Source organism: Phalangium opilio, unplaced genomic scaffold (genome assembly GCF_054372755.1).
Source record: "Phalangium opilio isolate 3A_F unplaced genomic scaffold, DU_Popi_V2 ptg000090l_1, whole genome shotgun sequence".
Classification (NCBI taxonomy): Eukaryota; Metazoa; Arthropoda; class Arachnida; order Opiliones; family Phalangiidae; genus Phalangium; species Phalangium opilio.
The window spans coordinates 655,209-671,711 of record NW_028324195.1 but is presented as its reverse complement, the minus strand read 5'-3'; the positions used below and the strand labels follow the sequence as shown (position 1 = coordinate 671,711).

Below are 16,503 nucleotides of genomic sequence, written 5' to 3'. Positions count from 1 at the left end.
TATTTATTAGGTTTCCTTGGAGGCTCAGCTCCACTAACATAGCGCTCGTAAGCAACATCTCGGCCCTTTTGAACGGTTTTAAGTCCATCGATGAACTTCCACAATGAAGGATGGTTGACGTCAAGTTCGGCTTGCAATCGGCAGTGGGCTGCTTCTGCGTAATTATTCGTCCTATCTTCTTCATTGAGAGTCCTTTCGTAGACAGACCATACTTCTGGTGGAAACCGTGCTTGAGGTTGGCGGCCATTTCTCTGCTGTCGTCCTAGATAATTATCTTCAAACCAATTAAGTATCGGTGCTAGTTCGTCGGGTAAATGGAAAGTAAGCGCGTCGAAAGGTTTATCGACATCCGAGATAGGGACGGGAAGCCAAAGAAACGATCATGCGAGCTCGTAATGCAAATTCTGCTTCACCGCCATAGCGAGACCTCAGGCCGGTGATTTGCATATGCCGACGAAAATTCTTTACCAGGTGAAATATACATCCATGAACGCTGCTTTGGGGAAAGTTGTGTTTCAAAGAATTTATTGCAGAAATTTCGAAGTTGATGGAAAACATGAAAGGATTGAAAGCCGGCCAGGTATTCTTAATTAGCGTAAACAATCCGTTATACCTTGAATCGGTTTTGTTTGGAAGAGCGAAAAGGAAAAACGAATCCCCCACGTTTAGCCAATAAGACGTATACATACTCACATAGCGGAGGTAAAAGACTAAATGTCCCCTCGATAAACACTACCTCCATACTTTCAGACCAATTCTTGTGAGATTCTTTTCCAAATAAAAGGAATCGATTCGGGTCTTCTGCTTCACTATCGCCGAGAAGGAAAAGTTCTTTGCGGCCTGGAACGGATTCGTAGAAACGATACCTTTCGGGAATAACTATACTCTTTAAGTCCAGTGGTGTATTCAGAGCCACGATGGTTGAATGTCGAGCTCATTGAATACATTTTCTCGAAGCTTCATAGCCAGGAATTCTGCCTTGAATTGCTTGACCGATTCCGGCGACAACGAAATTGTGTATCTGACTGGGCTTTTCCATCGCCTCTGTGGCTCGTATCTTCATCACCAAGTTTAGCTTTGAGACTTCCACAGCAGCACCGTCACTTTTATGCGTATGATGTCCCAGTCGACTTACGATAATATTATTTCCCTCAGTGTGAAGTCAAGCTTTACGTCCGTATCCCCTCTTACTGCATCGCCAAAACTTGGTCCTTTGATCCTTGCTCAGCATATGAAACGTAAACATGTTTCCTTCGTCGACTGGCTTTAGGTAGGACTAATTAGGTAACCAAATAATCACGATACCAAACCGTCCCGAGACTAAATAATCACAATACGAAATAGCAGTGGTGGGAATCTTCAGAAGAGTCTTCCTTAGGGGGCGCCTCCGCGCCTTCTATACCCTTGTTTTCCGTAGAAGAGAGGGCGGCAATATAGAAGCAGAGGGCGCCTTCTTTGAAAAGAAGCTTGGGAAGAAGAAGGCGCAATTCCCTTCCTACTACCCTCCCCAGATCCAAAAATGCCTGTGAAGGAGCTTCCACTTCACCGAACCCCCCTTCTAAGATTCGGAAGGTACTCCCTCGAGAAGGGAGGTGAGCCTTCTTTTTTGGGAAAAAAGTTTCCTCTTAGAATTAAGGAAGGCAACTAGCTCGAGATGCATGTTTACCTTATTTTTTTTGGGAAGGGACAGTGCCAAAGAAGGGACGTTTTTTGTGGGGGAGGGAAAGGGCATTGCCCAAGAAGGGAAGTTTATTTTTCTTCGGTGATGTGATCATCTCGCAGATTTAAAGGCTTCTTTCAATGGGAAATAAGTTATAATAGGTAAGGTAGTACAGCTCTATTATAAAATACAAATACGAGAAACTATCGGTAGATGGTGTCACTCCACCAAAGAAACAAGACGACCCAAGGGTTCGTAATAGTAGCCACATCGTACGAGTGGATAACCCCTCTATACCTTACCCTGATGAGTGAATAGCGCTACCTCTTACAATTCTTAAATGATTTACAGTTCATAAAATCACAGCGAATAGCCCCTCGATGCTCTACCCTAAACAGTGATAAAATGTTTACCCTAATAAATTTACTTATGCCGTAATTGTAATATTCCGGCGAATCGAAGAACATATAGTTTTAGTGATTATCCCCTCGATGAGTTAACAACTTAGACTTATGCCGATGCATACTTATCGCTTCCTATAAATGCTACTGCTACTACTACTACTACTACGTAGATCATACGATGTGGCTTAAAATTATGTTTTTTGAAGATTTGAATTTGATTGAATCGACGATGATTACCGAACATTGTTGTAATTACAATTGTGCTTTTTGTACTGATTGCACTTACTAACTTTCTGTCCTTATGAAATATTAAACCTAGGCCTATATGTGAATTAAATTAACGATTTTAATATTAAGCATAAAATGACGGATTTTAATATTAAGCATAAAATGACGGATTTTAATATTAAGCATAAAATTACGGATTTTAATATTAAGCATAAAATTACGAATTTTAGTATTAAGCATAAAATTACGGATTTTAATTTTAAGCATAAAATGACGGATTTTAATATTAAGCATATAATGACGGATTTTACTATTAATCATAAAATTTCGGATTTTAATATTAAGCGTAAATTACGGATTTAAATATTAAGCATCAATTTATTAATCTTATAAATAACGGAATATCCCCTTATTATATGTAAGCTTATGTGTAATTGTTTACTTTTAATTGTTACAAAGTTATAAGAACATCTCTGTGTTGGTGATGCGTGTCGGACTAGCCTTTTACTATTGCTATTCTTTAGATATCGTATCGACTCGACAATACTTAGATCATAACAAAAACAGACAGATGTTCATTACTTACACCCAATTACCCGTGGTTACTCTCGTAAACTGTTTAAGCGTCAAGCCACGACCTATTACCACTTTTCGCCAGGCATACTTTGCTAGTGCCGTCATTGATGATTGGAACAGTTTATCCTCGGAACTAATTTCAATAACAAATAAGTCGATCTTTCGACGTAAACTTTCAGCCTATTTCAACAACCTGCCTCCATTCCTTGGCATTCCACCGTCATCTACATATTAGGCTATACATATTTTTCATTTCTTGTTTTAACTCTTTTAGTTTTTTACATATATTATTTTTCTCATTAATATGATATCTGAATATCGCTGTTCCCATCCAAGCCACCCGCTGACCAGGGAGTAAGGAACGTTAGAGGGAGTATTAAAGTGAATAGGCGCGTTCGTTAGATTCGTGGCTAAAATCGTCTCTCTCTGGCGCTGACTCTGGGACTCAACGCGGTGTCCGCGCGCATGCGTCAAATTTAAAAACGGTCGTGCATCTGTTTTTAACGAGGTATTTTTCTGTTCTCGCCGTTACGGCAAGCCCGGCCGCCGGCGGCTCGAGATGCGCCGCTCGGCCTCAGCCGATGATATCTAACCAAGGCTTAGTGTAATTTTCGTGTCTAATTTTATTCTCAGAGCTATATTTATGTTGAAATTTAACGAAAATGTTATAATATTTAGATGAAGACTTGGTAAATGTCTCAAAAAATTTCGAAACTTGAGCTTTAAAACGTTGAATATTTTATAACGCCTACCGAATGATACCGCAAATTCGCCTTCCGGGCTTCCCGGTTATCTCGACGGCGAGTAGAACAGAGTGAGTGGGGCAGCAGTCGATGGAAGCGGAAGCTGGCGCTGACTGCAGAGAGAATTTTTAAATTCTCTCTGCTGGCGGTAGTAAACGACGTCACTCGCGCCTGCGCGTTAGCAAAAATTGAGGAACGGAGATAAAAATTCCTACCCCCCACTTTCTTTACCATTTGCCACTGTATGACGGTTTTTTTAGCATTAGATCAAAACTCCCTCTAACGTTCCTTACTCCCTGCGCTGACTTTGTACCGATTTTTGTAGTGTTAAATAAATAAAAAGAATTGATGGACCGTAGGCACAAAAATAGTTTTCAGACTATTTGGACTGATACCATTTAGTTACACCAGGAGGAAAGGCTACGTTTTACTGTACTTTGTATGCCAAATAGCTTAGCCTCCCGTTGTAAATGAAATGAATCCTCCTAGTCTGAAAACTATACCATTGGGGGTATTCTATAAGATAAAGAGAGGATAAATAAATAAAGATTTTGCGTTAGCAGGTGTGACCATATTTTTTTCTTCTCTTCCACTTACCCGGCTTACTTACGCCGTCTACAGGACATTGCCTAGCCCCTTTGTACCGTCGAAATGGACTTTGAAAAATAAAATCTAAATATTTCATTTCTGGCCCATGACTCGAGTGGCTAGTCTTTATCCGCGAATTCTCATCTCTCTTGTTTGTGTGTTGCGAGTAACTTCAATCATCTTTATATGTCGCAGAGTTCAAATAGCTCGTAAGTAGAGTGACTTTTTTGATAAGTTAAAAATAAATTAATTTTGTATTCATATAAATTTGACCCATTCACCTTCGTCACGTAGGTAAATGGGTAGGTAAACTAGGCATGTAAGAACTATTTAAGGGAGGGTGAAATAGAAAATCAAGTGATTTTTTATCGATTCTTCTACTAATTATAAGAACAGTCTGCATAGTCAAACATTCAGGAAATACTTCCGAATGATTTTAAAATTCAAATTAGGTTAAGATTTTAAGGATAATTTGAAATAAGGACTGCCGACCAATCGCGTAACGCCTTGCCTTTTTATTAACAAAATTCTCGTGGCACGCTCCATGTCTCGCGCCATGATTATCACGTCGCGCGCGAATTTTATCATATTTCGTGATAAATTTCATTCAAAATTCTCGTAGCATGCTCCATGTCTAGCGCACAAATGTTTATCAAATCTCGTCCAAAATTACATTCGACACGGAGCGTGCCACAATTATTTGTAATACGTGATTGGTCGGAGGTACTTATTTAAAATTATCCATGAAATCTCAAACTAATTGTAATTTTAAAATCATTCGGATATATTTCTTAAACGTTTCACCGTGCACAGTGGCGCCGCCAGGATTTTTTACAGATAGGCTAAGGAAAATTTGGGGGCCCCTTATAAAATTTCAAGAGAAAAATTTAGTTGCACAGCGTCGATAATATTAAATTAACAACTATTTTATCATATTATTCATATAGAGAAGTTTAATATATTAAAGTTCAGTATTGTAGACAATAGACATATTATTATATAAACTATACTTTGCGAAAATAATAAAAACACGGAGTCGGAGAGGGGGATTTTCATTTAAGCCCCCTTTGAGGTCACTGTGCACTGTCGATGTGCTGAGGAAAAGAGAAATAGGTTTACCAAAAGTAGTCTGACCTCGTAGTTTTATGCGACCAGAAGGAACACTGTTAAAAAAGGGGTTCTTCGAGGGTTTTCAATAGAACTCTTACGTTCTAGTTGGAACGCTACAGGTTCCCAGACGTGGATGAAGGTTCACAGTAGAACAGGAAGGTTCTTAGCAGATCGTATCTAATTAAAAGGGTTCTTGTAATAACGTGTGGGGTTTTAATAGATCCTTGAAGGTTCTTGAAAGGACATTCGGGTTCTTGCGAGAGCCTTCACGGTTCGTGAGAGAACATTCAGGTTCTCGATAGATCCTTGAGGGTTCGTGAAAGAACATTGCGGTTCTTGATAGATCCTTGAGGGTTCATGAAAAAATGCGGGTTCTTGAAAGATCCTTAAAGGTTCGCGAAAGAATACTGTTAGAAAAAAAGGTGACTCATGGGTGTTTGGAATTACCTTGAGGTGTTTATTTACTCTTTTTAGAGTGTTTTGTAACTGAGATGGTGCTTTCTCCGTAAAAAGGTGCTAGTTGACTCTTTTTAGGTATTTTTTAAAGGAATTGGTGATTCACTCACTGGTACTTAGAAACACCTTTAGGTTTTATTGACTCTTCCAGGTGTGCTTTAATCTGCAGGGTGTTTTTGTTTCAGTTGGAAGGTGTTCTATCATTGGGTGCTTAGAAAAACGGCACGGTGTTAATTTACCCTTATTGAAATGTTTTTAAACGGAAATATAAGCCGCGTTTACACGAGCTTGCACAACCGTTGCCAACGCATTGGAAACGATTACACAACCGTTTTTAACCGAATCAATTCCGAATCGCATTGTTGTTCAACATAAAACTGTTTGAATGGTGGGGATAAACACCTTTGGGCTTTACTTAACACTTTTTTCCTCATATGGTGTGTTTTTAAGTTAAAGGTTTTTCGATATGAACTTAGATCGTGAAGGGTGAAGAGAGATATCATCTATTAATTCTACCTGCATTGTGAAACATTCTAAAAATATCCCAAAGATTTTAATAATCAAAATTAATTTATAATTCTTCGGACTACCTTATACTAAATATTTGAAGGAACTCATACTTATTCTGATTTTTAAGTCATTGGGAAATAATTCTCGGAGAGTTCAATATGCTGGAATGTCTTCAAATTAGAGGAATTCATAAAATTACTTGGTTTTTACCTCTCCGAGTGACGATGACGTCACGAAGAGGTATAACACTGGACGTGTCTATGTGTGTGTGTCTGTCTATCACCGCGTTCGCAGTTGGCAAATCAGAGCAACCGTGTTCGCAATTTCCGGACCGCGTTCGCAGTTAACAGAAATTAGGAAAATTCTACTTCATTACGCTATCTCCACACTTGTCTTTCGTATGGTATATACCACATACACGCAAATCTGTACTTATTGGCTTCTGACAACACCATTGGTCTTCTGTGTATACCACATACACGCCAATCTGGAACATTGGCTTCTACTGCATTATCATCGTTGGGGTTAAGATGAACGCGCGATCGGCTACGGTTACGAGAAACGTTTAGCCTCCCAATGGCATGGCTTCCACCAAATGCTTACGCAATTGTTCTTATTTTTATCATTTGTGAATGAATCGCTTTGTATACCCTAAATTTCCAAAAATTGTGAAAACGCTATACGCTAGAAGTCAAACGTCAACAATAGCTATGTTTAAATTCATTTTAAGAATAATGTTTCTTAAAACGGCTTAACTAGAATTAAGGTAAAATACTGACGATTAAAAAAATTAATATCTATTATATTTATTTAATTATTTAAGATAATCTTCTTTTCTTTGGAACGGCACAAGTGAAAGTTTATTTAGAACGAGTAATGAAGATTGCATATGAAAGCGAGTAGGATGAATTGATCTCTTACAAAATCATAACATTTTCTTATTGCTGAATATTAAATGAAAATATGTTAAATATATTTCGGCATTACGATTCCTTTAGTAGTTTTGTAGCTATAAAGCTCTCTTTCATTTCAATATGCCAAGAAATTATTTTATATTAATATTTCAAATTTGGTGTTTACTCTTTAATTCAGCTTTACTACATTTATATATAGTGTAAACTTATACTTCATGGTGAAGTGTTTTAAAGAGTCACCAAGAGAGAAAAATTGAATATCATTGTCATGATTGCAACCTAACACTGTTAAAATAAGAACCTCTATGAGGTGGACATATGCTATAGGGAGAGGGCGTTTGTCAGGGAGGGAAAGAACATCCGACGTCATTTTATACCTCTACTTAGGGGAGCGTTTGTAGTCGCGATGCTGAAATTCCCCCGTTAGGGGGTTGGAATCGAGGTAAAAGATATAAGCCTATGACGTGGCAAGAATGGGTTTGCCCTCTCCCTATAATATATCTCCAACGGATTTGAAACAAACGAGGGTTCTGAGTCAAAATAAATCAGGTTCAGATTTGAACTAAACCGGAGTCAGAGTCGAGCTACACGGGTTCTGGGTTGACTGCAACACGGTTCTTAGGCTAACTCGACAGGGTTCAGAGTCAAACTCGACAGGGTTCAGAGGCAAACTCGACAGGGTTCAGAGGCAAACTCGATAGGGTTCAGAGTCGAACTACACAGCGTTCTGATTATAACTAAACAGGGTTCAGAGGCAAACTCGACAGGGTTCAGAGTCGAACTACACAGCGTTCGGATTATAACTAAACAGGGTTCTGGGTCGAACTAAACCGGGTTCTGGGTTTAACGCAATACAATTCTTAGCCGTACGAAGCTGGGTTCAGAGTCGAACTCAACACGGTTCTCAGTCAAACTACACATGTTTCCGATTACAACTGAACAAGGTTCTGATGTACACGCCACATGATTCAGGGAGGAACCTAATACGATTCCAAAAGAAACTAACTTGGTTCAAAGAAAAACCCCAGCTCGGATCGTAGATGAACTCCTTAGGGCTTTATAGAGAACTCATATCAATGAGTTCTTTGTAGATCAAAAAAGGGTTTAAAATAGGGGACAAGCGTAAAGAACCCTTTTCTCGGCAAAGTAGAACCTTTTTTCTTAGAGTATACTTCATGGAGAATAGTTTATTAAAAACTACAAATTAAAAATTATTTTCGGGACCTTTCGAACCGTGGTTCTTCCTCAGCCGTACAAACTTAAAATGAATTCATTACATTTCTAAAATTTCTGTGTTCTAAAATTAACTGGGTTATCGGGAAAAATCTCGTCTCGAATAACGTGACAGTGGGGGTTTTCAATTAAAACTTTCGTATGAACTCTGGATCAATACGGATCGCTTGCTAAATATGTAGAGACGTTTTGGCTTAAAACTTCTAAGAAACCTCTATAAACAGAGTTCTCCGAAATTATGCGTATATGGCTTTTGTGAACGACCTGGCGCTCTTTATCTGATTTCATGAAGTAATAGAGCAATATCGGAGCAGGTAAATGCACCGTAAGGATATGTTTCCCCTTATAATTTTCTTGAAAGGCATACTTAGTGGAGATTATGTTACTAGGCCTATGTTTAAACGTTTCAAATATCATTTCTGGAAATGATTTAGAAATAGAAATATTTGTAAGGGACACCTAGCAAAAGGTTTTTTTTTCATCACCAAATGAGGAGATCGCGAACCAAAGATGAGATATATCTCTGGAAATAAAAAGCTTTCCATTATTTTTTCTTCATATACACCACGTGCATTTTCTTTCGCTCTCACCGATGAAGTCATGAGTCTGTCGATGTACCCTGCTAAATCTGGGAAAAATTGAGCCATGGTTCGTCTAATAAATTTCCCGGTCACGTACCCTAGACTCCCATGAACTGCTACCAGAATTCCGATGGATTCGATTAAAAGCCCGTAAAAACGACTTAGAAGTGAACTAATAGTCCCGTCTCAACTAAGTCTCTATTGTGTAATAATATTCTAGTTGGGAGGAGGTGACACTATCCATGCGTGGTGAAAACGGGGGTAAATCTACGGTACACCGCGGTGCCTGAGCACAGCTTTCTCGGAGGAGGTCAATCCTCCCATGCGGAAAGGATGTGCGTCCTAAAACTAAACGTACCGCAAATTGTTCAGTTAAAGAAAACCGTTTCAACTTATCGATCTATTCGGTCTCTAAAGGAAATTTTGTAATTTACTAGACAGTTCTAACCTGGGACACTTACCTCTAACCTTAATTAAACATGGTGGCATGGAGGATAAAATTAAAAAGACTGCAGGTTTATACTTTATACTCTGTTTAAACAAGAACGTTTCCAGGAAACCCATAAAAAATATATACCATAAGTTCTCATGATATGTTCCATAAGTTTATCACTGGTTACTGAAAACTTGTCATAAAGTGACGTGAGTGAAACATAATAGATTTTCGTAAAGTGACGCACTGTCAATGGCTTGGTACAGGCTAAAAAGTATGTTGTCAATTCCTACGTCGTTCTCGACTCTTAGTGAGTCTCAAGCATTACTCAGTGTCAAACTTATGGAACATATCTTATAAACTTATACCCACTAAACAGTAAATTTTATCTCAAAATGGTAATTGGTAATTTCCCGAAATTATGATAATTCCATTATCCCAACTTAAAAGATAAACAGACCTTGAGCGTTTGTTTATTTTTCGGTCCATGTAAGACCAAGCGGAAGAGGCGCGAATAATGATGTTTACCGTCTTCTAACTGTAAAATCTTTAATCCCGTGCCTAAATAAAATAAACAGTGCGTTTTTAAAAGGTATGTTGGAAGTTAAGGGGTGTTTATGTATGGCGATTTCGAGTCGAAAATATTCTATGACCTATTGTCGTCCGGGCTACCCTTTCCAAGTTGTGTTTGGAGTTTTTTACGAATGACCCATTAGAATTAACAAGAGAAACTGAAAGACAATGGTAATTTAATTAAGGGGTCAGCCCTAAAACACTCCAAACATAACTAGAAAACAGTGGCCTGGACGACGCAATGTCATGTGAAGCATTTTCCACTCGAAATCGCCCAAAGAACATCCCACTTTTTTCTGATAGAACTTTCACAAACAACGGGTATACAGAGACACAATTATTAATCGTAACTGTTCTTGGCCATGCATGGTTTGAGAAACAATATCGCCACCTATAGCGCATACGTCAACAATTTTGATACCTTATTCAGTGAGACGGCGAAGGAGGCTCTAAAATCGGACACTTCAAAGAAGGAATTTTGTGAAATTCTGATTCGTTTTATTCTCAAGGCGCTTGCCAAGAGTAAATTGTTTACACTCTCATAGGCAGCTCGTTAGACGAAACGCTGATAAGTTTCCGATCTTTTTTCCCGACTCTTAAAATGTTGTAAAAAGGAGAAACGTTTCTACGCGCGATATATAGAATTGCCATGATTTTTTTCGCTGCCTCCACGGTTTTTTTTCTCTTTTTTTTTAGATTTTGCCATATTTTCTCGCAATCCCTTTTGGTTCTTTGAATGCATTTTTTTCTGGACAAATGTTTGACCGAATTCAGCTTAATTACATATAAAATACTCATAAAAGTGATTTCATCTCGATTGATCAATAAATAAAAATGTACCTCGATTTTTAATACCATTTTCAAAATCGACGTTTCTCGACCAGAGAAGCACATTTTGAGTATTTTTTCACTATTTTCAAATATAACCACTGAAACCATTATTTTTGTACTTTTTGCTTTAATTCAAACAAATGTAACGATATTCATTCAAAAAACTGTCAAAATTCAATTCAGTTACACACATGGTCCGTTGGTCTAGGGGTATGATACTCGCTTTGGGTGCGAGTCGTCCCGGGTTCAAATCCCGGACGGACCCAACTTTTTGCAGAAATAATCTAGTGACTATTTAAATGCAACTGATTACAGGGTTGGACTATGAGTTGACCATGTTTCTGTTACACACATGGTCCGTTGGTCTAGGGGTATGATACTCGCTTCGGGTGCGAGTGGTCACGGGTTCAAATCCCGGACGGACACAACTTTTTGCAGAAATATTTTAGTGACAATTTAAATACAACTGATTACTGGGTTTTTACTATGAGTTGACCATGTTTCAGTTGCATATATGGTCCGTTGGTCTAGGGGTATGATACTTGCTTCGGGTGCGAGTGGTCCCGGGTTCAAATCCCGGACGGACCCAACGTTTTGCAGAAATATTTTAGTGACTATTTAAATACAACTGATTACTGGGTTGGACTACGAGTTGACCATGTTTCATTTGCATACATGGTCCGCTGGTTTAGAAGTATGATACTCGCTTGGGGTGCGAGTGGTCCCCTGTTCAAATCCCGGACGGACGCAACTTTTTGCAGAAATAATCTAGTGGCTATTTAAATGCAACTGATTACAGGTTTGGATTACGAGTTGACCATGTTTTAGTTAAATACATAGTCCGTTGGTCTAGGGATAAGATACTCGCTGTGGGTGCGAGTGGTCCCGGGTTCAAATCCCGGACGGACTCGAATTTTTCCAGAAGATATTTAGTGACTATTTAAATGCAACTATATACAGGGTAGGGCTATGAGTTGAGCATGTCTCTGATACTAACATGGTCCTTTGGTCTAGGGGTCTGATACTCGCTTAGGGTGCGAGTGGTCCCGGGTTCAAACCCGGACGAAACCGAACTTTGCAGAAGTATTTGAGTGACTACTTAAATGCAACTAATTACAGGGTTGGACTACGAGTTGACCATGTTTTAGTTACATACATGGTCCGTTGGTCTAGGGGTATGATACTCGCTTTGGTTGCGAGTGGTCCCGTGTTCAAATCCCGGACGGACCCGACTTTTCGATGAAGTAATGTAGTGACTATTTTAATGTAACTGATTACAGGGTTAGACTATGAGTTGACCACGTTTCCGTTACATACATGGTCCGTAGGTCTAGGGTTATGATACTCGCTTCGGGTGCGAGTGGTCCCGGGTTCAAATCCCGGACGGTCCCAACTTTTCGATAATGTATTGTAGTGACTATTTTAATGCAACTGATTACAGGGTTGGACTATAAGTTGACCAGGTTTCAGTTGCATACATGGTCCGCTGGTCTAGGGGTATGATCTTCGCTTAGGTTGGGAGTGGTCCCGGGTTCAAATCCCGGACGGACACAACTTTATGCAGAAAAATTTTAGTGACAATTTAAAAACAACTGATTACTGGGTTTTTACTATGAGTTGACCATGTTTCAGTTGCAGATATGGTCCGTTGGTCGAGGGGTATGATACTCGCTTAGGGTGCGAGTGGTCCCGGGTTCAAATCCCGGACGGACCCAACTTTTTGCAGAAATAATCTAGTGGCTATTTAAATGCAACTGATTACAGGTTTGGAGTACGAGTTGACCATGTTTTAGTTAAATACATAGTCCGTTGGTCTAGGGGTATGATACTCGCTTAGGGTGCGAGTGGTCCCGGGTTCAAATCCCGGACGGATTCAACTTTTTGCAGAAATAATCTAGTGACTACATAAATGCAAGTGATTACAGGGTTAGACTATGAGTTGACCACGTTTCCGTTACATACATGGTCCGTTGGTCTAGGGGTATGATACTCGCTTAAGTTGCGAGTGGTCCCGGGTTCAAATCCCGGACGGACCCAACTTTTCGATGAAGTAATGTAGTGACGATTGTAATGCAACTGATTACAGGGTTGGACTATGAGTTGACCATGTTTCAGTTACATACATGGTCCGTTGGTCTAGGGGTATGATACTCGCTTGGGGTGCGAGTGACCCCGGGTTCAAATCCCGGACGGACCCAACTTTTTGCAGAAATAATGTAATGACTATTTAAATGCAACTGATTACTGGGTTGGACTATGAGTTGACCATGTTTCAAATGCATACATGGTTCGTTGGTCCAGGGGTATGATACTCGCTTTGATTGCGAGTGGTCCCGTGTTCAAATCCCGGATGGAACCGACTTTTCGATGAAGTAATGTAGTGACGATTTTAATGCAACTGATTACAGGGTTGGACTATGAGTTGACCATGTTTCGTCTACATGCATGGTCTGTTGGTCTAGGGGTATGATACTCGCATTGGTTGCGAGTGGTCCCGTGTTCAAATCCCGGACGGACTCGCATTTTCCATGAAGTAATGTAGTGACTATTTTAATGTAACTGATTACAGGGTTAGACTATGAGTTGACCACGTTTCTGTTACATACATCGTCCGTTGGTCTAGGGGTCTGATACTCGCTTAGGGTGCGAGTGGTCCCGGGTTCAAATCACGGACGGACCCGAGTTTTTGCAGAAGTAATTTAGTGACTATTTAAATGCAATTAACAACAAGGTAGGCCTACGAGTTGAGCATATTTTGTTTCAGACATGGTCCGTTGGTCTAGGGGTATGATACTCGCTTTGGGTGCGAGTGGTCCCGGGTTCAAATCCCGGACGGACCCGAGTTTTTGCAGAAGTAATTTAGTGACTATTTAAATGCAACTAACAACAAGGTAGGCCTACGAGTTTAGCATGTTTCAGTATCTTTCATGGTCCGTTGGTCTAGGGGTATGATACTCGCTTTGGGTGCGAGTGGTCCCGGGTTCAAATCACGGACGGACCCGAGTTTTTGCAGAAGTAATTTAGTGACTATTTAAATGCAACTAACAACAAGGTAGGCCTACGAGTTGAGCATATTTTGTTTCAGACATGGTCCGTTGGTCTAGGGGTATGATACTCGCTTTGGGTGCGAGTGGTCCCGGGTTCAAATCCCGGACGGACACAACTTTATGCAGAAGTAATTTAGTGACTATTTAAATGCAACTAACAACAAGGTAGGCCAACAAGTTTATCAAGTTTTAGTGTCATTCATGGTCCGTTGGTCTAGGGGTATGATACTCGCTTTGGGTGCGAGTGGTCCAGGGTTCAAATCCCGGACAGACCCGAGTTTTTGCAGTAATTTAGTTACTATTTAAAAGCAACTAACAACAAGGTAGGCCTATGAGTTGAGCATATTTTGTTACAGACATGGTCCATTGGTCTAGGGGTATGATACTCGCTTTGGGTGCGAGTGGTCCCGGGTTCAAATCCCGGACGGACCCGAGTTTTTGCAGAAGTAATTTAGTGACTATTTAAATGCAACTAACAACAAGGTAGGCCTACAAGTTTATCAAGTTTCAGTGTCATTCATGGTCCGTTTGTCTAGGGGTATGATACTCGCTTTGAGTGCGAGTGGTCCAGGGTTCAAATCCCGGACGGACCCGAGTTTTTGCAGAAGTAATTTAGTTACTATTTAAATGCAACTAACAACAAGGTAGGCCTATGAGTTGAGCATATTTTGTTACAGACATGGTCCGTTGGTCTAGGGGTATGATACTCGCTTTGGGTGCGAGTGGTCCCGGGTTCAAATCCCGGACGGACCCGAGTTTTTGCAGAAGTAATTTAGTGACTATTTAAATGCAACTAACAACAAGGTAGGCCTACGAGTTTAGCATGTTTCAGTATCTTTCATGGTCCGTTGGTCTAGGGGTATGATACTCGCTTTGGGTGCGAGTGGTCCCGGGTACAAATCCCGGACGGACCCGAGTTTTTGCAGAAGTAATTTAGTGACCATTTAAATGCAACTAACAACAAGGTAGGCCTACGAGTTTATCAAGTTTCAGTGTCATTCATGGTCCGTTGGTCTAGGGGTATGATACTCGCTTTGGGTGCGAGTGGTCCCGGGTACAAATCCCGGACGGACCCGAGTTTTTGCAGAAGTAATTTAGTGACCATTTAAATGCAACTAACAACAAGGTAGGCCTACGAGTTTAGCATGTTTCAGTATCTTTCATGGCCCGTTGGTCTAGGGGTATGATACTCGCTTTGGGTGCGAGTGGTCCCGGGTTCAAATCACGGACGGACCCGAGTTTTTGCAGAAGTAATTTAGTGACTATTTAAATGCAACTAACAACAAGGTAGGCCTGCAAGTTTATCAAGTTTCAGTGTCATTCATGGTACGTTGGTCTAGGGGTATGACACTCGCTTTGGGTGCGAGTGGTCAAGGGTTCAAATCCCGGACGGACCCGAGTTTTTGCAGAAGTAATTTAGTTACTATTTAAATGCAACTAACATTAAGGTAGGCCTATGAGTTGAGCATATTTTGTTACAGACATGGTCCGTTGGTCTAGGGGTATGATACTCGCTTTGGGTGCGAGTGGTCCCGGGTTCAAATCCCGGACGGACCCGAGTTTTTGCAGAAGTAATTTAGTGACCATTTAAATGCAACTAACAACAAGGTAGGCCTACGAGTTTAGCATGTTTCAGTATCTTTCATGGTCCGTTGGTCTAGGGGTATGATACTCGCTTTGGGTGCGAGTGGTCCCGGGTTCAAATCACGGACGGACCCGAGTTTTTGCAGAAGTAATTTAGTGACTATTTAAATGCAACTAACAACAAGGTAGGCCTACAAGTTTATCAAGTTTCAGTGTCATTCATGGTCCGTTGGTCTAGGGGTATGACACTCGCTTTGGGTGCGAGTGGTCAAGGGTTCAAATCCCGAACGGACCCGAGTTTTTGCAGAAGTAATTTAGTTACTATTTAAATGCAACTAACAACAAGGTAGGCCTATGAGTTGAGCATATTTTGTTTCAGACATGGTCCGTTGGTCTAGGGGTATGATACTCGCTTTGGGTGCGAGTGGTCCCGGGTTCAAATCCCGGACGGACCCGAGTTTTTGCAGAAGTAATTTAGTGACTATTTAAATGCAACTAACAACAAGGTAGGCCTACGAGTTTAGCATGTTTCAGTATCTTTCATGGTCCGTTGGTCTAGGGGTATGATACTCGCTTTGGGTGCGAGTGGTCCCGGGTTCAAATCACGGACGGACCCGAGTTTTTGCAGAAGTAATTTAGTGACTATTTAAATGCAACTAACAACAAGGTAGGCCAACGAGTTTAGCATGTTTCAGTATCTTTCATGGTCCGTTGGTCTAGGGGTATGATACTCGCTTTGGGTGCAAGTGGTACCGGGTTCTAATCACGGACGGACCCGAGTTTTTGCAGAAGTAATTTAGTGACTATTTAAATGCAACTAACAACAAGGTAGGCCTACAAGTTTATCAAGTTTCAGTGTCATTCATGGTCCGTTGGTCTAGGGGTATGATACTCGCTTTGGGTGCGAGTGGTCCGGGTACAAATCCCGGACGGACCCGAGTTTTTGCTGAAGTAATTTAGTGACCATTTAAATGCAACTAACAACAAGGTAGGCCTACGAGTTTAGCATGTTTCAGTATCTTTCATGGTCCG

At 40.4% G+C, this 16,503-nt stretch overlaps 13 non-coding genes across 13 annotated transcripts; all 13 read left to right on the top strand.

Annotated features, from left to right (window-relative positions):
* The first annotated feature begins 11,033 nt into the window (after positions 1-11,033).
* Positions 11,034-11,105, top strand: TRNAP-UGG (transfer RNA proline (anticodon UGG)). The gene has a single exon. It is a non-coding gene; the product is annotated as a tRNA-Pro (tRNA).
* Positions 11,106-11,194: 89 nt separating this feature from the next.
* Positions 11,195-11,267, top strand: TRNAP-CGG (transfer RNA proline (anticodon CGG)). The gene has a single exon. It is a non-coding gene; the product is annotated as a tRNA-Pro (tRNA).
* Positions 11,268-11,356: 89 nt separating this feature from the next.
* Positions 11,357-11,428, top strand: TRNAP-CGG (transfer RNA proline (anticodon CGG)). Its single transcript has one exon. It is a non-coding gene; the product is annotated as a tRNA-Pro (tRNA).
* Positions 11,429-12,482: 1,054 nt separating this feature from the next.
* TRNAP-AGG (transfer RNA proline (anticodon AGG)) lies at positions 12,483-12,554 on the top strand. Its single transcript has one exon. It is a non-coding gene; the product is annotated as a tRNA-Pro (tRNA).
* Positions 12,555-12,643: 89 nt separating this feature from the next.
* TRNAP-AGG (transfer RNA proline (anticodon AGG)) lies at positions 12,644-12,715 on the top strand. The gene has a single exon. It is a non-coding gene; the product is annotated as a tRNA-Pro (tRNA).
* An 89-nt stretch (positions 12,716-12,804) lies between these two features.
* Positions 12,805-12,876, top strand: TRNAL-AAG (transfer RNA leucine (anticodon AAG)). The gene has a single exon. It is a non-coding gene; the product is annotated as a tRNA-Leu (tRNA).
* Positions 12,877-12,965: 89 nt separating this feature from the next.
* TRNAP-GGG (transfer RNA proline (anticodon GGG)) lies at positions 12,966-13,037 on the top strand. Its single transcript has one exon. It is a non-coding gene; the product is annotated as a tRNA-Pro (tRNA).
* A 571-nt stretch (positions 13,038-13,608) lies between these two features.
* Positions 13,609-13,680, top strand: TRNAP-UGG (transfer RNA proline (anticodon UGG)). Its single transcript has one exon. It is a non-coding gene; the product is annotated as a tRNA-Pro (tRNA).
* Positions 13,681-13,929: 249 nt separating this feature from the next.
* On the top strand, positions 13,930-14,002 carry TRNAP-UGG (transfer RNA proline (anticodon UGG)). Its single transcript has one exon. It is a non-coding gene; the product is annotated as a tRNA-Pro (tRNA).
* Positions 14,003-14,408: 406 nt separating this feature from the next.
* On the top strand, positions 14,409-14,480 carry TRNAS-UGA (transfer RNA serine (anticodon UGA)). Its single transcript has one exon. It is a non-coding gene; the product is annotated as a tRNA-Ser (tRNA).
* An 88-nt stretch (positions 14,481-14,568) lies between these two features.
* TRNAP-UGG (transfer RNA proline (anticodon UGG)) lies at positions 14,569-14,640 on the top strand. Its single transcript has one exon. It is a non-coding gene; the product is annotated as a tRNA-Pro (tRNA).
* Positions 14,641-15,372: 732 nt separating this feature from the next.
* On the top strand, positions 15,373-15,444 carry TRNAP-UGG (transfer RNA proline (anticodon UGG)). Its single transcript has one exon. It is a non-coding gene; the product is annotated as a tRNA-Pro (tRNA).
* Positions 15,445-15,854: 410 nt separating this feature from the next.
* On the top strand, positions 15,855-15,926 carry TRNAP-UGG (transfer RNA proline (anticodon UGG)). The gene has a single exon. It is a non-coding gene; the product is annotated as a tRNA-Pro (tRNA).
* The last annotated feature ends 577 nt before the right edge of the window (positions 15,927-16,503 follow it).